Raw genomic sequence first — 8518 nt, 5'->3', positions numbered from 1 at the left:
AGCTGGTTCTGTTGCTTTCCTTCCAGATTTGGGAATGGGAGGGGACTCTGGCTGAGGCTCCTCAGACCCACCAATAAGCCAGTTGTTCCCTCTCAGACCCTCTCCCCTGTCTGGCCCTGGAAATTCCTCTGCTTCCTCTGTCTGCACTGTCTAGCTGTCTTGCTTCCCTCTCTGGGAGGGCCCGGCATAATGCATCCAAAAAAACCAAGGGTAGAAGTTGTTTTCCTGTAACTTCTGCTTCAGGAAATGGCTGGCTACCTTCCGAAGAGGGAGAGAAAATTACTTTCAGAATAAAAGACAAATTAACATCTCGGTAAGTCATCCTGCCTGTGCCTCTCTTCACCAGGAGGAAGGAAAGCTGTGTTCGTGTCGCCAGGTTGGGAGGACCAGGAGGGGGGTTGCGAGGAGCAGGCCTTGGAGTAGGGTGGAGAGTTTTAATGAAAGGAGGAGCGCTACCTCTGTTTTTCCCTCCCCGTGTCCTGAAGCACCAAGCACCAGCGAAGGCTCCTGGAAGGGGAAACGGGCTGGTGAATCTTCTCCAGAGAGCTCGCCCGAGGTTTAACGAGGCAGTGCATTTGTTTATAGAATTTGAAATGGGGAAAGGGTCCAGAGGGAAGGGTGAAAAATAATAAAACTCCTGCCGAAAATAGCTGCTGGGGCTGAGCAGAGGTTTCTGTCTGTCTATCTGCTTGTCTTAACATCTGGTTGTGCACCGGGGACCTTCCTGGAGGGGAGTGAGTCCTGCAATGACCTCTTGGCCATGTCCATTTCTTCCAGTGTGTGTGAGTGTGTGCGTGCACTGTGCTGGGTGCCAAGGGACCAGAGGGAGTGGCTGTGTGCCCACCCACCTTGAGCGCACTATGCTAATGAATGAGGCATTACAATGCCATTTCCCGAGGGCCCCAAGCTCCGATCACATCTCCATTAATACACTCCTGGAGTTCATTGTGATTGGCATCACTACAATAAACAGTAAATGAGTGAATAATAATTGGCCATCTATTTGAAAGTGTTACTGAGGTTGCCATGGCAATCACACCTTTCATTAAGGTTTATTAAGTTGCAGCTGCGGGAGAGAGGCGGTGGGAGCCGGGCCTCCCCGGGCACCCCGCAGAGGGTCTGACCTGCTCAGTGACCTTTCCCAGAAGCTCTTGAGGCACAGGGGCCAGATCCAGGGCCGCTGTTATTATTTTTTTTAACCATTCACCTCCTCTGGGGCATTTGGGAGGAGTCATTTCATCCTCAACTAGAAATGAAAAGGTTTCCCTCCAGTCTTTTCCTGTCCTCAAACGCTAGAGGAATAGGAATGGCGGACAATGTTGTTTTATTTTTGCCCTGAGCATTCCCCCTCCCCTCGAACAATGGTAAAAATGAAAATCAGAAAAATTCTGGAAAATAAAATTCATTTTAGGGGCAAAAATTGTATTCCTTTTATTTTAGAATGATGACTACAATCTTTTCGATAAGGTACTATTATCCTGTCTTTATTTTTCCTCTCCGTCCCCACCATCCACCAATGAATTCAGAATTCGTCTTTGCGAAGAAAAGATTTTAATGTGAAATTACCTGGGGTATCAGGTCATTGTAATTCCTGTCCATCGGGAACAAGCACTTCAGCATCATTCCCACATGCAAGAATGTAAGACACATTTCTGCATCCGGGGGCAACACCATTTCACACACACACACACACACACACACACACACACACACAGAAAAGAGGTTCAGGAACTTCCTTCTCTGCTGTGGTTCTTGCTGAATTCTGATCTCAGCGTCAGTGGATATGTTCCTAGGCATCACATCGGAGGACTGAATATAAAGGACCATCCCTTCATTTTTGTGGATTTTAAAACAAGTAGCTTATTGTTACACCTGCTCCGAGCAGTCTGCCTCCTGCAACACGAGCAGCAGTGTCAGGCTTGGAAATGTTCACGGTCAAATCAGGGAAACATTAACTTGAAACATTTTTTTCCTATGAAAGGTATACATTATATTGTCTGTAGTTTATTTCAAAATACTTCAGTACAAAGTAGAGTGAGAGTGGTGTTGCCAAATATAGCAAATAAAAATACAGGACACAGAGTTAAATGTGAATTTCAGATAAATACCAAATAATTTCCTAGTATAAGTATGTCCCAAATATTATCATGTATATTTTATCTGGCAACCCTGAGTGAGAGATATCCTTTTGATCCAAATTCTAGGGGGCGATTAGTTAGCATGTGAAGACACCTAATCGAGAATACACACTTCAGGGCTGGTTAGTTAACATTTGAAAGATTCTAATCAGAAGCCACATTCTGGGCAGCTACTGCAAGACTTTCCGCTATTTTTATCTCCTATCAATACCAGAGGCTTTGCTAATTAGCATAATGGATGTTAGCAATGGTTTTCTTGGGTGAAACAAGTAGAGGTTGAAATGTGTATATTGGCTAGAATGTCATACAGGAGCTCACCGTGCCATGCATGGGAAAGGTATGTTAATTTACTGAGTCCAGTGATAACATATGCTCTCTGGAATGGTGCCCTAAGATTTTAAACCAGTTCTATTTATAGCCACTAAGCAGAGAATTTCACAACCTAGCTCCTAACCCCCCCAGGAATATTGCCACATCTTCATGTCATGTGCTGTCATACAACCGCAGAGGTCAGAAGGTTGGAACTTCATTGAATTTATTGGATAGGCTGTTTGGGGCCAGTTTGCTAATAAATATTTGTATGCATGAGAGAATCCAGCCTGAAATGTGTTTTTATTGTGACACAGCATCTGGGAATGAGAGCATGACCCTCAACTATCTACAGAAAAAACCAAATTGGTCTAGGTTGGTTTGTAACAGAAGAGAATCTTGTGGTAGCCAAGACAAAGCCTTGGTTCTCAGAAGTGTGTGAATAGTAAGAAGAAATGGAGGATTTGGAAGAAACAGAAAGTACTGAAAGGACTAGCTGATCAGATAAAATGGATTCCTTGGGGGCAAAAATTACTTTCAGGGAATCTTTTTTTTTTTTTAAGTTGTCATTTTAGCCAGCTTTAAACGTACAGTTCAGTGGAATTAAGCACATTCGCAATGTTGTGCCATCCATCACCACCATCCATCTTCAAAACTTTTTCATTGTCCCAAACTGAAGATCTATACACATTAAACAAAAACTCCCCATTCTCCCCTCTCCAGCACCTGGCAAACACCATTCTGCTTTCCATCTCTATGAATTTGCCTATTCTAGGTACCTTAGATAGGTGCAATCATACAATATTTGTCCTTTTGTATCTGGCCTATTTCACTTAACGTTTGTAAGTTTCATCCATGTTATAGCATGTATTACAACTTCATTCCTTTTAGAGGCTGAATGATATTCCGTTGTATATATAGACCACACTTTGTCAGTCCATTCATCCGTTGGTAGACATTTGGTCAGGGAATCCTTTCAGAGAGTGAGGATGGGGTTTGGGGTGAGAAGACAAGTCTGAGCTCTGCCATTCCTGTGTGACCTTTGGGAAGTCACTCAGCTTCTCTGAGTTCCATTTCCTTTATCTTTAAATGCACACATCTCTCTTTTTCTACTAGTCTTTCACTGTGAAAATCAGGTAAAGTGTGTAAAAGAGGCTTATAAACTAAAGGACTGCATCATGTTATTATTTGGATTCTCGTCCTCATTATGGGTACTAGAAAACAAAATGTTTTTCCACTTTAACGCTGGTGATTTTTTCTGTTTTCGAGGTTTTGCCTGTTTCTCAAACACCAATGAATACAAATCCCTTGAGGCTTATATCTCGTAGCTCAATTTATTACAAAACTTTGAAATATTTAAAGGTAAATTCAATTAGTGAAAGTGTAATTACTGCCTGAATAAACTATACTTTAAATTTTAATATGCCAAAGAGGATCATTTTATGAGCAGAATAAGCTCTATGTTATACATTTTTAATGCTCCTAAACTAACAAAGTGACACGTGATCTATAAAAGACAATGAGAAAATCATCACGTTCGTTTTCACGTTCCGCCTTGAATCTAGACCCCGTCTACAACCAGGGCAAATGAACCCGTTTTATTCAATGGCTTCCACAGTCCCAGACATTTTGCACGTTTCATCGCTCCTATTGTTTTCTAGGTTAACTGGTTCAATTCCACTAACTGGAAGAAAGGAACTATCAGGGATTAGACCTCAGCGTTCAAAGGAGAAGGGAAAAGAAGATATTTGCAAAGCAGCTGCCTGCACCTTGGTGCCAAGTCACTAGCCTAGAGCGACACCATTGAATTGGCTTCTGCTTCCAGGTGGGGCCCAGCTGGGCCTGTCTCAGCGCTGCTCCTGGGTTGGGTTCTTCTGAGCAGATGCCTCCATCAGAGAGCTCAGGTGCTCAGCTCTACGGGATGGAGCAGGATGCAGTGGGACGAGGCAGGTTGGGTGGGGTGGGGCTGGTCTTCAAAGATGCCAGGAGCCTCTGCAGCAGCCTCTGTTTCCTGGCCAACACCCAGGCCTTGGGCACTTGCCGACAGCCCTGAACCTGTACCAGAAGGAGAGGGAAAGGAAAAAGAGGGAAGAAAAGATGAAGTGCATGTTCACAAAGCAGCCTCGCCCTCGCCCATCCACACTCGCATTTTCAGCTGGGCTCCCAGCTCACGGGAAGCCTCAGACTGGCCAAGTTCTCTCACCCGCCGTTTCCCAGACCCTTGGAGGGCCAGTAATTACCCAGTAATTACCCTGTTTATTGCCTCATTACGGGTGACCACCTTTTGGCAGGCATTTCCCTGGGAACGTCTCCTCCCAGCCCAGGTTTCTCAGCACTGGGAAGGGTGCAGGCAGGCCTGTGGGGCCCTGCTGTGGCGGCCACGCTGAATCGTGCTCCCCATGTACGCTCTCCCACCACCCCAGCTTGCCACCCTCTTGGCCCTGTACTGAGTCCTCCGCTTCTGCTCACACTGATGACTAGATGGGTCAGTGGGTCACACTAGACCTACTCCCTCCGTTTATCATCCGCCCATCTCGTATCTCCATCACCATGGTGAAGGCCCCACGAGGAGTCTCCTTAGCATCTGATTCTCTGCCTGGGTCTCCCTGATCACCCCATTTCTTATACAAACGGTGGCTTCAGGTGCTTGGTTCAAATGGCCCATCTGGGGTCCAGACACCTTGACGCCTCTTGGTTCTAACAGCTCACGTTCTCACCCTGGGCTCTGGAGGAGCAGCTTTGAACATATCTCACCCTCTGCTGAGCAGCATTTACGACCCTGCTTGTTGGGGAGTGGGCTGCGAGGATGGGGGCAGCTGGGGACGCCAAAGCTTGTGTCTTCCAAGCAAGTTACGTGGAAAATTGAGTTGGTCAGAGGAGAAGGGAGCTGGAAAAAAGAGCTTGAGATTTCTTTTTTTTGTTGTTGTTTTTTTTTTTTTTACAAAATACAGAGGAGTAAACCCTTATTTTCAGTGGGCTGGGAATAGGCATGGATTCATAGTCATAGCTCCTCAGGGACCTTGGGGACCATCTAGTCCATCCTCTTATTTCACAAAGGAAGGAATGGGGCCTGGAGCAAAGTGGCAGCACACCCGCAGCGGATCACCAGAATCTCGTCCCTTCACTCCCCATCCGAGCTGGGCCCCCTGTGGGCAGGCATCCTGTTTTTGCACATTCCCATCCATTGTCTTCGTGTGCTCGTGCCTGCCTCCCCTGCCGTCACAAGTCTTGGTCCCCCTCGTTCTGAGATCATCTCATCTGTTTAATCGTGGCTTGTGAAGGATCCTGGAGCTCTCCTCTGACCACGAGTCTGGGACCTCAGTAATGGCTGAAATATGCTTTTTTGGATACCTCCGTGATGCCCTCACCTTCAGCTTTTTTCTCACTGTTGAGCCTGGGGTGCCCAAGGCCTCCTATCCTCTCACAGGTCCCCCGGCCTGGAGGGACATCCTGCCCGCTTCCAGAAACTCCAATCTTGCCTACGAAAGATGCTCCTTATAGTCAGCCTGAGGAAAATTTGGGCCAGGCCTGCTCCTAACAGTAGTGTCAAGGGCTGAAGAGGCCCAGGGGTGGAGGTGCAGGCTCCTGTTTGCAAGTACTCAGCTCTCAAGTGCTGGGTTGGACCAGGCGCCTGATCTTATTGTCTGAAGCTCTCGTTGCTAAGTTACCGCGCCTTCCACGCGGCCATTAGAGCTGAGGAAGGGGAGATGCACAGGTGGTCTCAGCGTCCTGTGCAAGCAGTGTGCAAGGGCTAAAGCCAGAAGCCTTTGTTCAGAAGGAGAACTTTATCTCATCCATCCATCCGTCCATCCATCCAACAAATATTTATTGAACACTTCCTACATGCTAGGCTCGATGCCAGGTTATGAGGATACAGGAGTGAGCCTGCCTCTGCAGTCTCATCTGGCAGCCTATTCCACTCTTTGTTCACTAAGCTGTCCAGCTCCCTAAGAGAACAACAACGTGGGCAGTGTACAGTGATGGCTGTGACTCAGTCACTGTTCTAAGAGCTTACACACATCTACCCACTTGATCCTCACAACTACTCCATGAGGTGGTGGTTCCATGATTATCCCCATTTTACTGAGGAAACTGAGGCACAGAGATGGTGCCAACAATTTACTAGGCAACAGCTAGCAAATGGCAGAGCCAGGATTAAACCCAATGAATCTGGTTCTTAAGTATGCCTTTTTCTTTTCTTTTTGTGAGGAAGATTGTCCCTGAGCTAACATCTGTGCAATCTTCCTCTTTTTTTTCTTTTTAAAGATTGGCACCTGATCTAACAACTGTTGCCAAGCTTCTTTTTCTTTTTTCCTGCTTTTTCTCCCCAAGTCCCCCTAGTACATAGATGTATATTTTAGTTGTGAGTCCTTCTAGTTGTGGCACGTAGAACGCCGCCTCAGTGTGGCCTGACGAGTCATGCCATGTCTGCACCCAAGATCCAAACCAGTGAAACCCTGGGCCACCAAAGCAGAGCGGGTGAACTTAACCACTCAGCCACTGGGCTGGCCCCAATCGTCCTTTGTTTTATGTGGGATGCCACCACAGCATGCCTTGACAAGTGGTGCTAGGTCGGCGCCCAGGATCTGAACCCGTGAACACCGAGCTGCCCAAGTGGAGTGTGCAAACTTAACCACTACACGACTAGGGCAAGAGTGGTTGAAGATGGGCCTGTAAGGAGGCCTCGGTGGGTGTCCAAGTGACAGATGGGGATTAAACCACTGTGGGGGGAGTGGGGCGGGAAGAATTGGATCAATAAAAAAAATCTTGTAAATGTTTACATACTTGGTTTAAATTTCCTAGTTTGCAGCGTCTGCTTTCAACTCTGCTCCTTTTCTGCTCCTTAGCACCTCGGACAAAGTCTTTAATTTTACGGTCACCTTCGGTATCTGGAAAACACAGTGCAGTCGAGTTTAAAATTCAAATCCCAAATCACACTCAAACTTCATCTGTTCTACTTTTCTCAGCTCTAACCAGGCTTCGGATTTGGAGCGGAGATGATGTACGGTCCTGTCTTTCATTCTCTTCCCACTTCAGCACCTCTTTTGGAGTGGAGGTGGCGAGCTTCGTCTGGTTCGGGAGGGACCACCCCCTCCTCCTCCTTCTGAGCCTATTCCATCAGCGTTAAGACTGGCAGAGGAGACAGAGCCGCTGTTAGACCACAAGATGCCTTCCTAAGAATCGTCCCTTACTTGTAGAAAGCGCTCAATAAATATGTGCAGAATGAATGAATGAACAAGGACATTTAAAAATTAATAAATGAATTTATGATCCTATGGGCAATGCGGTAATGTTTGGTCTAAAATAGAGGCTCATAAAGAGCAGGTACTCTGTGTGTGTGTGTTGTGTGTATGTGTGTGTGTGTATCTAGATAGATAGATGGATAGATAGATAGATGGATAGATAGATGGATAGATAGATAAACAGACATACTTTTCTTTGTGCTTTTCTCCATTTGATATCCAGCACAATAGTGTACTTTAGAGGTGATTTTTGTTTTTGAGGAACATTAGCCCTGAGCTAACATCTGCCGCCAATCCTCCTCTTTTTGCTGTGGAAGATTGGCCCTGACGTAACATCCGTGCCCACCCTGAGGTAACATCCGTGCCCACCTTCCTCCACTTTATATGTGGGATGCCTGCCACAACATGGCCTGACAAGCGATGTGTAGGTCCACACCTGGGATACAAACTGGCGAACCCTGGGCCTCCAAAGCAGAGCACGTGAACTTAACTGCTGCACCACCAGGCCAGCCCCGAGAGGTAATTTTTGATGGTGATTATTCCGGCATTTGGTGCTCCGTAGTCCAACCCACCTCTCCAATTATAACTCCCCTGTGCATTTTTTCTGCTTTGGTAAAACTCTTTGCTTTCTAGTCTGTTTGGTATCTGTTTTTGATGTTGTCTGTAGGTGGGGGCTAAAGCGAGGCATCTCCCAAGATTCTGTAGGTAAAGGAACTAGGATTGTCTGCTGAGAATTAAACTTTAAGATCTGCACAGAGCAGACAGATGCAAAGTCACCTTCAGAAGGCAGAACGGTTCCCTGGGCGGCAAGACTTGACAGTAACCTGA

At 46.5% G+C, this 8518-nt stretch overlaps 1 long non-coding RNA gene across 1 annotated transcript in view; it reads left to right on the top strand.

Annotated features, from left to right (window-relative positions):
* LOC138924979 (uncharacterized) overlaps positions 1–7723 on the top strand; it is a 7896-nt gene extending 173 nt beyond the window's left edge. Inside the window, exons 1-3 of the long non-coding RNA XR_011440479.1 lie at positions 1–313; positions 4109–4272; positions 7415–7723. The exon at positions 1–313 is cut by the window's left edge and continues 173 nt beyond it. This is a non-coding gene — a long non-coding RNA (uncharacterized lncRNA). The remainder of the gene's footprint in view (positions 314–4108; positions 4273–7414) is intronic.
* The last annotated feature ends 795 nt before the right edge of the window (positions 7724–8518 follow it).

Source organism: Equus caballus, chromosome 7 (assembly GCF_041296265.1).
Source record: "Equus caballus isolate H_3958 breed thoroughbred chromosome 7, TB-T2T, whole genome shotgun sequence".
Classification (NCBI taxonomy): domain Eukaryota; kingdom Metazoa; phylum Chordata; class Mammalia; order Perissodactyla; family Equidae; genus Equus; species Equus caballus.
Note: the sequence above shows the minus strand (reverse complement) of the source record. Positions and strands in the feature narration are given on the sequence as shown.